This window comes from Bubalus bubalis, chromosome 3 (genome assembly GCF_019923935.1).
Source record: "Bubalus bubalis isolate 160015118507 breed Murrah chromosome 3, NDDB_SH_1, whole genome shotgun sequence".
Lineage (NCBI taxonomy): Eukaryota > Metazoa > Chordata > Mammalia > Artiodactyla > Bovidae > Bubalus > Bubalus bubalis.
The window spans coordinates 151,395,556-151,411,113 of NC_059159.1; the positions used below are offsets into that span (position 1 = coordinate 151,395,556).

At 41.8% G+C, this 15,558-nt stretch overlaps 1 pseudogene; it reads left to right on the forward strand.

Moving 5' to 3' along the window:
- The first annotated feature begins 1,440 nt into the window (after positions 1 to 1,440).
- The window catches only part of LOC102414479, a 103,176-nt pseudogene continuing 89,058 nt past the window's right edge, over positions 1,441 to 15,558 (forward strand).

A 15,558-nucleotide genomic window follows, 5' to 3' on the forward strand; every position in this document is an offset into this window, starting at 1 on the left:
TGATGCTTTCAAACTGTGATGCTGGAGAAAACTCTCAAGAGTCCCTTGGACAGCAAGGAGATCAAACTAGTCAATCCTAAAGGACATCAACCCTGAATATTCACTGGAAGCACTGATGCTGACGCTGAAGCTACAGTATTATGGCCACCTGATGTGAAGAGCCGACTCATTGTAAAAGACTTTGATGCTGGGAAAGATTGAGGGCAAGATGAGTAGAGGGTGGCAGAGGATGAAATAGATAGCATCACTGACTCAATGGACGTAAGTTTCAGCAAACTCCAGGAGATAGTGAAGGACAGAGAAGCCTGGTATGCTGCAGTTCATGGTGTCAAAAAGATTCTGACACAACTTAGTGACTGAACACCAACAACAATAGATCGGCAGGGAGATGGCAGTGGAGGAAAAGAGTAGGATCCATCATTTGGTGGGCCTGAACCGTTTAGAGGAGAGATTACCTACAGCCATGTGGCCATCACATGTCGATGAGCCTGGAATCAAAGAGGAGGCCTTGAAGGGAGGGTAGCAACTCTGGAGGGGAGTTTGGATGTGAATAAAGGGCTTTGTAGAATAGACAGGCTTTAAGTCCAGCTGAGGTTGGATCTGGCCCAGGTGGTGGCTCTCACATCAAGGTGGGGTGCTTGGTGTGTCCTTTCTACCTTGCTCCCTGCTGCATCTGCAGGACCAGAGTGCACTCCAGGGTTACTCTTGAACGAATGAAGAGTGAGTTACTCCAGAAATATTTGCTTGGTGAAGACTCACTGAAGCAAGGAGAGAAAGATTTGCCCTTAAAGTGACATGTAGATGGAATCTTATTTGTATTCATAAGTGCATTTGAATTCTGAAAACTATGAAATTGGGTGTGGATCTCAGCTTCCAGTATGTGGATGCTGGGAATCCCTGCTTTGTTCAGACATTGTTTTATTACTGCTGCAAGGTTTTGAAAATGAAAAGGCTCACATTCTGCCATATTTCAAAGCTCGATTCAAAGAAAAATTATTTGCAGCCAACAAAGAAAAACGATGGAGCTCTGAGTAGCATTCTTTGAGAAGCAATTTCAAGTGGTGGTTGTCACTGATTTAGGTGACACCTGGCTTACTGCAGGATAAAGCAGAAGTGCTTTCATGTAACAGTCCAAAGGCGATGAGGGCTCCAAGACAGTCTGGGTGTGAAGTCAAGTTCAAGCTGCGTGCGAGGTTGGGGTGGAGTAGCATTTTATCAGTACCATAACAAAGCAATCCAGAGCAGGGATTGTTGATGTTCTCATGTCTCTACTGATTTCCTTTTGTCTCAGTGGCAGATTCTGCTTCCTCACGCTGACCACAATTGCATTCTGGCCCCATGGGCTCTCAGGAATATTTGTCTCTGCACAATGAGGGGGGGCATCTCTATTCTCTCCCCTTGGACCTGGGAAGCTTTGTGACTGCTACAAAAATGGCCAGCATGGTTGATGAGGCTGTGTTAGAAGACATGACTCAGCTTCTGCACGGGCCTCTCTCAGGACCTCTGCCTTGGGCCACTTTTAGGGGGAATCTGGCTCTGCTAGAGCAGCTATCCCAGTCACCCGCGTGGAGCAGAGGTATGATGTTCCCAGTAAGCCTGCCCACGCTGCAGGTTGATTCTGAGTTTTGATGAAGTTTGATATAAGCTACAGGGACCTGGAAACATTTCTATGTACCTCTCAAGGACCATAGAGAAGTCCCTAAATAATAAGTAACATCTAGTTCAAATGCAAAGCTTACTTTGAAAGAATTTCTTGTAGTGAAACTCTTCAAAGCCTTCTCTTCTAATGAGCTCTGATTTTTACCAAATTTTTAAAAATTAATCTTTATCCTCTAAGTTTGTGGTAGGTAGAATTGAGATGGACTTTGAGATTGTCTGGTAGACACATTCTACCTGGTCCTGGTAGACACATTCTCTTAGTTATTTGGTCAAACACTAACCTAAGTCCCTGAATTTTACAGCTGTAATTAAGGTCCCAATCAGTTGATCTTAAGAAGGAGATTCTCATGCACCTATGGTCAGCTAATTTATGACACAGGAGGCAAGAATATATAATGGAGAAAATGCAGTCTCTTCAATAAATGGTGCTGGGAAAACTAGACAAATATGTGTAAAAGAATGACATTAGAACACCCTCTTACACCATAGACAAATATAAACCACAAATGGATTAAAGGCCTAAATATAAGTGTGGATGCTATAAAAGTCAAATGCAGAACACTCACTGACATAAATCACAGCCAGATCTTTCTGGATCCACCTCTTAGAGTAATGAAAATAAAAATAAACTACTGGAATCTAGTTAAACTTAAAAGCTTTTGTAAAACAAAGGAAACTACAAAAAAAAATGAAAAGAGGACCCACAGAATGGGAGAAAATATTTGCAAACAAAGTGACCAACAAGGGATTAGTCTCAAAATAGACAAACAGCTCATGCAGCTCAATTAAAAAAAAAAATGATGCAGTCAAAAAATGGGCGGAAGATCTAAATAGGCATTTCTCCAAAGAAGACATAACAGATGGCCAAAAAGCACATGAAAAGTTTCTCAACTTTGCTATTTATTGGATAAAAGCAAATAAAAATTGCAATGAGATATTACTTCACACTAGTCAGAATGGCTAGCATCAAAAAGTCTACAAACAGTAAATGCTGGAGAAGGTATGGAGAAAAAGGAATCCTCCTACGTTGTTGGTGGGAATGTAAATTGGTATAACCATTATGGAGAACAGTGTGGAGGTTCCTTAAAAAACTAAATATAGAACTACCATATGATCCAGCAATCCAACTCCAGGGCAAATATCTGGAGAAAATAATAATTTGAAAAGATACATGCATCCCGATGTTCATTGCAGCACTATTTATTGATACGATATGGAAGCGACCTAAATGTACATCGACAGAAGAGTGGATAAAGAAAATGTAGTACATATATACAACGGAGTATTACTAAGCCATAAAAAGATGAAATAATGTCATTTGCACCAACATGGATGGATCTAGAGATTGTCATACTGAATGGAGTCAGTAAAAGGAAAAATATTGTATGATATTGTTGAGGATGAGATGGCTGGATGGCATCACTGACTCAATGGATGTGAGTCTCAGTGAACTCCGGGAGTTGGTGATGGACAGGGAAGCCTGGCGTGCTGCGATTCATGGGGTCGCAAAGAGTCGGACACGACTGAGCAACTGATCTGATCTGATCTGATTGTTTATATGTGGAATCTAAAAAAAATGAACTTATTTACAAAACAGAAATAGTGTTACAGAAGTAGAAAACAATCTTATGGTTACCAGGACAAGAAGTGGGGAGGAATAAGTTGGGAGATTAGAATTGACAGATACACACTACTGTATGTAAAATAAATATTAATAAGTAATAAGGACCTACTGTGTAGCACAGAGAACTCTACTCAATACTCTGTAAGACCTATATGGCAGCAGTCCCCAAGCTTTTTGCCACAAAGGACTGGTTTTTGTGGAAGACAATTATTCCGTAGACATAGAGGAGGGGAGATGGTTTCAGAATGATGCAAGTGCATTTCATTTATTGTGTACTTTATTTTTATTAATATATCAGCTCCACCTCACATTAGATCAGGCATTAGATCCTGGAGCTTGGGGACCCCTGCTATACGGCAAAGTAACCCAAAAGAGAGCAGATATATGTGTTGGTATAACTGATTCATTATACTGTACACCTGAAACTAACACAACATTGTAAATCAATTATACTCAGATTAAAAAAAAAAAAAAAGATTATTCTTGGTGGACCTGACCAAATCAGGTAAGCCCCTGAAAGAACAAGACTTTTTTTGAAGAATGCAATTTGAATTGTGAGAGGGATTCAATGTGAGGAAGATACTCAGTATAATGTACCTTTGGGAAAAGCTTAGTAAGCTCACACGTGCCCCATTTATCTGAAGTGATACAAATTTTGAACCATCATTGAATTCCAGCAGATTGTGTAATTTATCTAAACAATGTATTGCAAGCATTTGGAACAACCAATTGAATAATAAAAGGTCTTTGTACATTTAGGAAAAAAAAAGAAGAAAGATTCTTTCTTGCTGGCTAAATGACCCTGGCTGACAATCAGTGAGGAAATGGTAACCTCAGTTCAACAACCACAGTGAGTTGAATTCTGCCACAGCTACATGAACCAGGAAGGGGATCTTGAGCTCCTGATGAGACTGCAGCTGGTGGACACATTGACATTGGTCATGTGTGACAATGAGCAGCGAACCCAGTCATGCAGTGCGGGACCATGATGTATAGAACTGTGAGCTAGTAAATGGGTGTTGTTCTGAGTAAAAAATTTATAATAATTTGTTATGCAGCAATAGATAATTATTGCAAACTCCATGAATGTGAACCCCCAAAACATTATCCCCTCTTACCAATGTTTCCTCTCTGTACTCCCACATACAGGTACACTAGACCAAAGATGAGCAGTTTGCATCATGTCCCAGCATCCTATATAACTGATGCCCTTTCCCTCCCAGGGTACCAAGCTGGGATGATGTATTTGATGGTCACCCCAGTCAGGTCACCCTACTCCCTGACAGTCTCCTGGTCAGTCAAAAATTTTCCCAAGGAAGAAGTGAACGGAATTTCACATGTGGAATTTCTGACTATTGTTACTCTTGGAAGAAAATTGTCTATAAAAAAATGTAAAATTGCTTATTACTTTTATTGATCTTACAACTTTAGACTCTGTGTTTAGAATTGGCTATAGATTAAGCTACTTGAGCCAGACAGAGACTTTCAATCGAGGTCTCTATGCAAGTGAACATCTAGGGAAAGCAATCGCTGACTAAGACAACAGGTGTGGACCACATGAATCTGAAACCACATGAACCAAGGTGAAGGCCTCTGTAGTGACATCAAAATTATCTCCACTCAGAATCTAAAAGTATGATATTATTTGGAAATAGAGTCTTTGTAGATACAATTAGTTACGGGCTTCCCTTGTGGCTCAGCTGGTAAAGAATCCACCTGTAATGTGGGAGACCTGGGTTTGATCCCTGTGTTTGGAAGATCCCCTGGAGAAGGGAAAGGCTACCCATTCTGGTGTTTTGGCCTGGAGAATTCCATGTACTGTACAGTCCATGGGGTTGCAAAGAGTCAGACACAACTGAGCAACTTTCACACTTAGGATGAAATCGTCCTGGATTTAGGAGATGAGTCCTAAGTCCAATGAGTGGTGTGCTTATAAGAAGAGGACACAGAGAGGCACAGAGAGATGGCCATGTCAGGATGAGGCAGAGGCTAGAATCGATTCAGTCAAATCCAGGGAACTCCTGGAGCCATGAGAACCTAGAAAAGGCAAGAAAGGACCCTTCTGTGGAGCTATTGAGGAAGCATGGCCCTTGGGATACCATGTTTCAGATTTCTAGCCTCCAGAACCATGAGAGAATTAATCTCTGTCATTCTAACCACTGGGTTTGTAATCTCTTTCTCTCTGTCTTTCTTTTATTTTTCTTCAGTTAAGACCGCAAAGGAGATGATTTACTATACACGTGTTACATTCAGCCACAAATGAGAAGAAAACTAGTCCACAAAGTCACAGGTCTGGGGAAAGGACCAAAAGGGACCACTTGGATATGAGCAAGGTGGGTCTCTCAAAGATGGTCAAGGTGATCAGAATGGCCATCGATGTCCCAGATCCACTGAGACAAGTTCTAGATTGTAGGCTTGTACAACAATTTGTACCAGCTTCTCTGGCCTCTGGCTTCCCTTGTTTTTGCTCTGTGACTTCAATGGGTGTACAATTTACCTGAAGCTCTGTCTCATTGTTCTTCTTTCGTGCTTCAGTCTGCACACTCCCTTCTTCCTCCACTAGCAACCGATCATAACCAGAGGCAGAGAATAAAACAAGAAATCATTAGTTTTATTAACAAGTTTAGGTATCTCTTTCTTTATGTATGCATGCTCATTTGTGTTTCTCTGTGTATACTTTCAAAATACATATTTGGAGCTGTCAATGAAAAATTTAATTAATAGTTTAAAAATAAAATAAAATTAAAAAAAAATAAAATAAAATAATAGTCAATCTAAAAGGGGAGTAGAGAATTTCATTGAAGCCAATCTGAGAATTGTAACTCAAGTTATACTTTCAGAAAACTATTTGAGGGCTGTTCTGCTTGTTAGAAGTCCAAAGCACAGTCATCTTCATTTTTGAGACAAGGGATCGTAGATCAAAATGACACAGTGACATCCTGACATTTCACATAAAGTTCACCAAAGGTACTTAGTCCAGATCTGCACATACGAAGTGAGCAGCAGGTCACCACGACCACTTAGACAGAACTAGGAAAAACAAAATTAATCTTCTAAGGGATTATGTTGCTGGTGTCAGAAGAATAAATTAAAAAACAACAACAACAACAATGTTGATCTTTATGGATGAGTAGGCATTCCCACCTTTGAGAAGGTCTGGTTAATATATAATGCACATTATGTATTAATATATATATTATATATATATTAATACACATTGTATACATTAATGTATATATTAATATACATGTATATATTAATATATACATTGTATATATGTATACAATATATATATTGTATATATATGCATATATTATACAATGTATATATTAATATACATTGCATATTAGGGAGAGCCCAGTATGGGCAGGGACTATGTTATGCTTCAGTTTTCCTGTCCTGCCTTAAAACATAAATTTTATTCCATTAGAGCCATTTCAGTGTAAGTAGAAGATAGTATGCTACTTCACCCCTAAATACTTCTGCGTTTTTCAGAATTTTTTTTGAAATTTATTGTCTTCTGGCACCTAATATTACTGATGATAGCCCTTGTGACAATTGTTTGCTTTTTAAATTTTTGGCTGCATCCCTCAGCATGTGGGACCTTATTTCCCCAACTGGAAATCGAACCTGTGCCCCCTGCATTGGAAGGTGGAGTCTTAGCCACTGGACTACTGGGAAATCCTTATTTCTATGTTTTTAAAAGAATGATGGAGATGTATAAAATGGCACCAACACCAAATCTGGAATGATTGAGCATCAGAATAACTAACAATAAAAGCAGATTACAACTTATTGATGCAGTGGAATGCCTGCTAAGAAATAAAAGCGTATTTTAGAGAAAAGAAATCCGGCAGAATTCACCTTAACCAAACAACCAAAGTTAACATCGCCAGAATTGGCGACAAACTGATACCATGTTCCTTCTGATATAAGGCATCATGAAAGACAAAATACTACTTTTTTTTTAGGAAAAACTTCTTATTTGTGTTGAGGTATAGCTGATTAACAATGCTGTGACAGTTTTAGGCGAACAGCAAAGGGACTCAGCCATACATATACATGTATCCACTCCTCCCCAGTCTCCTTTCCCATTCAGGCTGCCACATAACACTGAGCAGAGTTCCATGTGCTATACAATAAGTCCTTGTTGGTTATTCATTTTAAATATACCAATGTGTACATTTCCATCCCAAACTCCCCAACTATCCTTCCCCCCATCTTTCCCCTGGCAACCATAAGTTCTCTGAGTCTTTGAGTCTGTTTCTGAAGTTCATTTCTTTTTATTTATTTTTTTTAAAAGATTTCTTTATTTTGTTTTTGGCTGTGCTGGGTCTTCGTTGCTGCATGTGAACTTTCTCTAGTTCTGGGGAGCCGGCTTCTTACTGCAATGGCTTCTCTTGTTGGGGAACGTGGGCTCTAGGGCATGTGGGCTTCAGTAGTTGCGGTGTGTGGGCTCAGCGTGGAGCACAGGCTTAGTTGCTCTGCAGCATGTGAAATCCTCCTGGTCTGGGGATTGACCTCTATTCCCTGCTTTGGCTGGAATTCTCCACTGGACCACTTACCCTGTACCATTTCTGTTTAGATTCCACATATAACAGATGTCATATGATATTTCTCCTTCTCTATCTGACTTACTTCACTCAGTTTGACAACTTTTAGGTCTATCCATGTTTCTGTAAATGGCATTATTTCACTCTTTCTAATGGCTGAGTAATATTCCGTTGTGTATGTATATATATACCACATCTTTATCCATTCCTCTGTTGATGAACATTTAGGTTGCTTCCATGTCTTGGCTACTATAAACAGTGCTGCAATGAACATTGGGGTGCAATGAACTTTTGGACAATGTTTTTCTCCGGATATACACCCAGGAAGGGGATTGCAGGGTCATGCTGCTGCTAAGTCACTTCAGTCGTGACCGACTCTGTGCGACCCCATAGATGTCAGCCTACCAGGCTCTCCTGCCCCTGGGATGCTCTAGCCAAGAACACTGGAGTGGGTTGCCATTTCCTTCTCCAATGCATGAAAGTGAAAAAGTGAAAGTGAAGTCGTTCAGTTGTGTCTGACTCTTAGCGACCCCATGGACTGCAGCCCACCAGGCTCCTCCATCCATGGGATTTTCCAGGCAAGAGTACTGGAGTGGGGTGTCATTGCCTTTTTTTAAGGAACCTCCATCCAGTTCTCTGTAGTGGCTGTACCAATTTATAATCTCACCAACAGTGTAGGAGGGTTCCCTTCTCTCCACACCCTCTCCAACATTTATTGTTTGTGGATTGTTTGATGATAGCCATTTTGACTGCTGTGAGGTGATATCACATTGTTTTGATTTTCATTTCTCTAATAATTAGTGGTTATTGAGCATCTTTTTTGTTCCTCTTGGTCATCTGCATGTCTTCTTTGGAGAAATGTCTATTTAGGTCTTCTGCTCATTTTTCATTTGAGTTATTTGTTTTGATGCCGTTAAGTGTCGTGAGCTGTTTGTAAATTTTGGAGACCAATCCCTTATCAGTCACATCATTTGCAAATATTTTCTCCCAATCTGTGGGTTGTCTTTTTGTTTTGTTTATTGTTTCCTTTGCTGTGCAAAAAGCTTTTAAATGTAAGTAAGTCTTCGTTTTTGCTTTTATTTCCGTTATTCTGAGAGACAGATATTGAAAAAGATATTGCTGTGATTTATATTAGAGACAAAATATTACTTTAATAGTATTCCTTCTAAAGCCTAACCATAAGACATCAGACAAACCATCAATGAGGGACATTTTACAAAATCAGTGTAATGAAAAAAATTGTAATTTAAATATTACAAAGTCATAAAAGAAAAAGGCTGAGGAACTGTTCCAGATTAATAGAGATTAAAGGAACATGAAACAAAATGTACTGTATAATTCTGGATTTGATCAAAGACCAGGAAAAAGAAAAGAGCCATAAAAAGGACATTATTGGGACAATTGACAACAGTGGACAGTGTTCTATGGATCAGATAATAGCATGGTGCCAGAGTTCAATTTCCTGGCTTTGATGGTGGTGTTATGGTTATGTAAGAAAAAGCTTTTGTTCTTAGGAAATTCTTACCACTGTAAAACTTTAATTGTAATATATATTTTCTTTTTTGTCTATTTAGTTATTTTACTGCTTTTTTTTTCCCTTTAATATTTTATTATAAAAGTTGACAGTTATGGTACTGTTACAGACTGATCCCTGGGTCAGGAAGATCCCCTGGAGAAGGAAATGGCAACCCACTCTAGTATTCTTGCCTGGAAAATTCCAAAGACAGAGGAGCCTGTGGGCTATAGTCCATGGGATCACAACAGTCGGACATGACTTAGTGACTAAACCACATGGACTGAATTGTATCCTTCCAAAATTTATACCTTGGAGTCCTAAACCTCAGTAACTTACAATGAGGCTGTATTTGGGGACAGGGTGTTTAAGGAGGTAATAAGTTAAACTGAGGTTATTAGGGGGTTTCCCAGGTGGCTCAGTGGCTAAAGAATCTGCCTGCAATGCAGCAGACGCAGGATACGTGGGTTCTATTTCTGGGTCTGGAAGATCCCCTGGAGGAGGGCATGGAAACCCACTCCAGTATTCTTGCTTGGAGAATTCCATGGACAGAGGAGCCTGACGGGCTACGGTCCATGGGGTCACAAACAGTTGGACATGACTGAGCAACTGAGCATGTGCGCGCGCGCACACACAGACACACAGACACACAGACACACACACACACACACACACACTTATATCTTATTCCCTTTTTACATCTGTGTAGTATTGTTGCTGCCATAACTATTTTTCAGATTTCAAAAATAATATCTATTTGTTTTAAAGATTCAAATGTACAGTAGCCCTTCACGTTATACATTTTATTTTTCTTTTGTTTACAATATTTCCTGATTCTCACCCCCACATCCAGCAAACGGCTCTTCTGGTGCTCAGCACAAACCCCTGTGCCTTAGCACTGCATGCATGAGAAGAACAAGATGAAACACACACTCAGCGTTAAGCACCTCCTGCGTGCTATTCTATAGGAGTTGGAATATGGGGCAGGTGCCACAACGAACAATAACATCTTGTGAATTGGTTAATTTGTCTTACTTGTCACAGGCACTGGGGCTCAGAATGCTGCCCATGCGCATGCCCAGAGGCTCCCATGATCTGCAGTCCTGTGAGTAGCTCCAATTAGAACGACGACAGGTCTGCAGACAATGCAGGCACTCTGCTCACCCAACTACTCACATGTTTGGAAAATGAATCATCATCTTCATCTCTCCGTGCACACTGCCAACACAAGCTGGGGAGTGAGGCAGTCCTTGGCTGAGAATTAATCAACTTCTAACACGATCATTTTAAAGCTTTCACGGGAGTTTACATCACCATCAGAGGTGGCTCTGGCAAAGTAGTAAGAAGTTTAATCCATTTCTTAAAAAATTTTTATTGGAGTGTAGTTGATTTACAATGTTGTGTTAATTTCTGCTATACAGCACAGTGAGTTAGTTATGTGTGTATTAGTTGCTCAGTGTCCGACTCTCTGTGACCCTATGGGCTATAGCCGGCCAGGTTCCTCTGTCCATGGAATTCTCCAAGAAAGAATACTGGAGTGGATGGCTGTTCCTTTCTCCAGGGGATCTTCCTGACCCAGGGATCAAACCCAGGTCTTTTGTATTGCAAGTAGACACTTAACCATCTGAGGCACCAGGGAAGCTCATGTTAGTTATAGATATACATATATTCACTCTTTTTTAGCTTCTTTTCCCATATAGGCCATTACAGAGTATTGAGTAGGGTTCCCTGGGCTATAGAGTAGGTTCTTATTAGTTATCTATTTTATATATAGTAGTGTGTATATGTCAATCCCAATATTTGTCTTTGGTATGTGCGTAGGTGTGTAACCATGCGTGCTCAGTCACAGTCATGTCCGACCCTTTGGACTGTAGCCTGCCCAGCTTCTCTGCCCATGGAATTTTCCAGGCAAGAATACTGGAGTGGGTTACCATTTCCTTCTCCAGGGAATCTTCCCAACCCAGGGATCGAGCCCATGCCTCCTGTGTCTCCTGCATTGCACCCAGATTCTTTATCTGCTGAGCCATCAGGGAAGCCTGTATAAAGCCCATATGTGCACTGTTTAAACGTGGCTCACTGGACAATCAAGTGGATAAAGTGAGTGTGCTGCAACTGACCCTACTTTGGAGATGTCAAAGGGCTGGTGCCTCCTAGGAAGGTTCTGTGGGTGGAGCGTCCCAGGCCAGTTCCTTCTTGCACCTCCACCAGGGGTAAGGATGGTGTCCAAGGAGTGGAAACTCTTATGGGGGAGGTGGCTTTTTTTTTGAAAATTGGATGGCAGGGTGGAAGCAGGAAGTTCTTTTGTAGACATGCACAGGCTGAGGGCAAGTGTGTAATTCCTTGGGTATTTTTCACTAAACTATGGGAAAGATCACATTTGGCCCATTGATTCAACATTTCTCTTTTCCATGTTAAACTTTCTTTTAGAGATTTGCCAAGGACCCCCTCTAGGTTTATTAGATTGTAAATCCCATGGACGGAGGAGCCTGGTGGGCTGCAGTCCATGGGGTCGCAAAGAGTCGGACATGACTGAGCGACTTCACTGTCACTTTTCACTTTCATGCATTGGAGAAGGAAATGGCAACCCACTCCAGTGTTCTTGCCTGGAGAATCCCAGGGGTGGCGGAGCCACCCAGGACTGCTGTCTATGGGGTCGCACAGAGTCGGACACAACTGAAGTGACTTAGCAGCAGTAGCAGCAGCAGCTACTGCAAGGGGAGGACATGCGCCAGAGGAGCCTGAGAGAGGTTGCACTGGGTGACAAGGGAGGTTACCACCAGCTCTGGGCTGCCCGTTGCCCAAGGGAAGCAGCATCCTCCAGTGGGGCTCTCAGATGCATTGTGGAGGAGTGAGGTGAACAGCCTTGGGAAGTCGTTGATAAGCACAGAGTTGTCACTGTGTGGGTGGATACTGGCCATTTCAAAAGCTACCTTGTTTGTAATCTATTAGAAAAATTATCTACATTCTGTTGGTATTATCTGCATCCCACTGCAAACGTGGTGTTCCTTGTGCTGGGACCATTTCAGGCTAACTGTGAGCTGAACAGAGAACCGTTGTCTCAAACCCACACAACCTGTGTCGTCAGGCCGTGTGGCCGTGGGGTCCACAGGGTGTGCAGGATGAATGGAAGGCCCTGACGTGGGTGCAGGGGGTGAAATGCAACTGCTCAGCTTGCCAGGCTGTGGGCCTGGGACGAGAGCCAGGGCAAGCAGCAACTTCTTCCAGTTTGCCTTCCTAGTTCGCGCAAAGGTCCTATATGAGCTAGCCCTGGCCCTGGAGACACAGGGTCAGGAGCAGAGGAGGGAATGGTCACCCACCCTAACATGGGTCTCCTCTGTGTGGACAGCCAACAGTGCTGAGCTCAGGCTCTGGTGCAACAAAAGATATATCTGGTCTTTGTCCCCAGTTTCTGGCATAGAACTCCTAAAATCCTTGGAGTTTCCTTGAGTAATAGGTTGTTCAGTTGCCAAGTCGTGTCCGAATCTTTGTGACCACGTGGACTGCAGCATGCCAGGCTTCCCTGTCCTTCACCATCTCCTGGAGTTTACCCAAGTTCATGTCCATTGAGTTGGTGATGCCATCCAACAATTTCATCCTCTGCCCCACTCTTCTCCTTCTGCCTTCAATCTTTCCCAGCATCAGGATCTTTTCTAGTGAGTCAGCTGTTTGCATCAGTAACAGGAGGGTCTTGTAATTCACAAGGAGTCCCCTCTCACAAGACCTGAGTTCTTGCTAATGAAGTGACTAAGGGTGGGGCTCCTTGGTAGCCTCAGTATAGTGCTGGTATGAATGGTCTTTGGGACTTATGGCTAGCACTGCCCTGGGGGTGGTTTCCTGGGACTGAGCCCTTTAACTAGTGACCTCTGACTCCAGCTGTAGGTAGATGGTGGAATTTAATTGAATTAAGTGAATTGCTGGTGTTGGAGAAGCAGAGGGCCATACGCAGGGATGGGGAGCAGAAGTGAAGGGCCCAGAAGCAAGGCATGGGCGAGTTCAACACCATGCAGGCATCTGCCAGAGGATAATTTAAGAATAAACATAGGTGCAGACTTCTTTAGTGGTCCAGTGGCTAAGACTCCAAGCTCCCAGTGCAGGGGGACTGGGTTCAATCCCTGGTCAGGGAACTAGATCCCACATGCCACAACTAAAGATCCTGAGTGCCACAAAGAAGACTTGGCACAGCCACATAAGTACATTTTTATTTAAAAAGAGTAAATGAAGGTGCAGGATCTTCTTGCTCAACATATACAGGTGCAAGATCTCTTCACTGAGACCTGCGGGGGTTAGAAACATTTCACTGATGCATGGTGGTGATGTTAGTCACTCAGTCGTGTCTGACTCTTTGTGACCCCATGGACTATAGCCTGCCTGTCCATGGGATTTCTCAGACAAGAATACTGGAGTGGGTAGCCATTCCCTTCTCCAGGGGATCTTCTTGACCCAGGGATCAAACTCAGGTCTCCTGCACTGCAGGTTGATGCTTTACCATCTGAGCCACCAGGGAAGTCCTCACTGATGCAGTTTTCAAATTTTAGAAAACTGATGGAAAGCACATTTTGTGTTATAAAACACCTCTGGCAGGGCCTGGGCAGCACCCCAAATCAAACATAATAATACTTTGTACAATGAATCATATGATTATTCATACTAAGTGAGATAAAAAAAGAATATGAGAAATTTCGGGTTGGGCTTTGGTGACTTGAACTTAGGCAAAGATGTGGCTTTTCAAATGTCTGGATTTTGGAATTGCTGGTGAGGACTGTGCGCCTTTGTCAGCTGAGAAAGCCCATGCTAGGAAGGTGGACGCTTGTTCCTCACTCAGGATAAGACTGACTGGCTGAGGCTGGAGGGAGAGGTAGCCTGGGGAGCAAAGTGGAGTGCTTGATGAAGAAGGGCATGTCCAGCAGAGGTTGAATGGTTAAATACATTAACAACCTGTATGTTTTTGTGAATTGCATAGACATGGTCATCAGACAATTCTACTTCACATCATTGAAAATTTTTTTGTTTTGTTTTATTCTTATAAATAAATAGACATGCTTTGAACCCATAGAGCAGTCATGCTTTACCTACAGATCTTCAGGGAAAAGTTTCTCTGTCATGTAATATTTCAGAGCATTAATTAATGATGCTTTTTTCTTGATTCATGACTGTCACTGTTTTTAAGGCATTTTCTTTACCATTGCAGATATTCACCATGTAGAGCGCTAGTCAGAAAGTGTAGATTTGTATAATCAGAATATGCTGTGTTAGAGTGATGTGATTCCACTTTGGTTAGGAAAAGCTAAAATTCTGTACTCTTGGCTAGAATATTTATGCAGCTTTATTTTTTGATAATTTTATTTTTATTGATTGATTTGCTGGCTGTGTCTTCATTGCTATGCATGGGTTTTCTCTAATTGGAGCGAAGGGTGCTTTTCTTTGTTGTAGTGTGTGGGCTTCCCATTGCGGCAGCTTCTCTTGTTGTGGAGAATGGGCTTTGGCGTGTGGTCTTCAGTAGCTGTGGCACATGGGCTCGGCTGCTTCACATCATGTGAAATCTTCCTGGACCAGGGATCGAACCCGTGTCTCCTGCATTCACAAGTGGATACTTAACCACTGGACCACCAGGGAAGTCCTACACAGTTTGTATGAGCATAAAGTCTGAAAAACATTATTGGTCTGGCAAGACAGGACTAACTTGTCACAGCTGCTATATTATTGTAACTATTCATGTTTCAGGGATTTAGTTTTCAAAACAATATTCTATTAATCACATAAGTACATGAGAAAACAAACTGAGAAATGTCAGTGGGTAGGCAAATTGGAGTTTCTGAGCCACTTTTGTAGTGTCTTAGCTTATAAATTTGGAGAAGAAAAGGGAACCCCACTCCAGTGTTCTTGCCTGGAGAATCCCAGGGACAGGGGAGCCTGGTGGGCTGCCGTCTATGGGGTCACACAGAGTCAGACACGACTGAAGTGACTTAGCAGCAGCAGCTTATAAATTACTGCTATGGCGATAACCTCTGGATATACTTACTGAAAAATCTGATAGCAATTAATATTTTAAGTGACAAAAGACTCTCAAATGAAGTAATGAATGTCTTCAAACTAATTATGAAAATATGTTGTAACTGTGAAGCCTGGAAGGTGTGCAGGTGGATGAGAATTTTTCAGAACTCAAGGCAGGAAGGAAGCTGACATTTATTAAGACTCTCTGATCCCTGTGA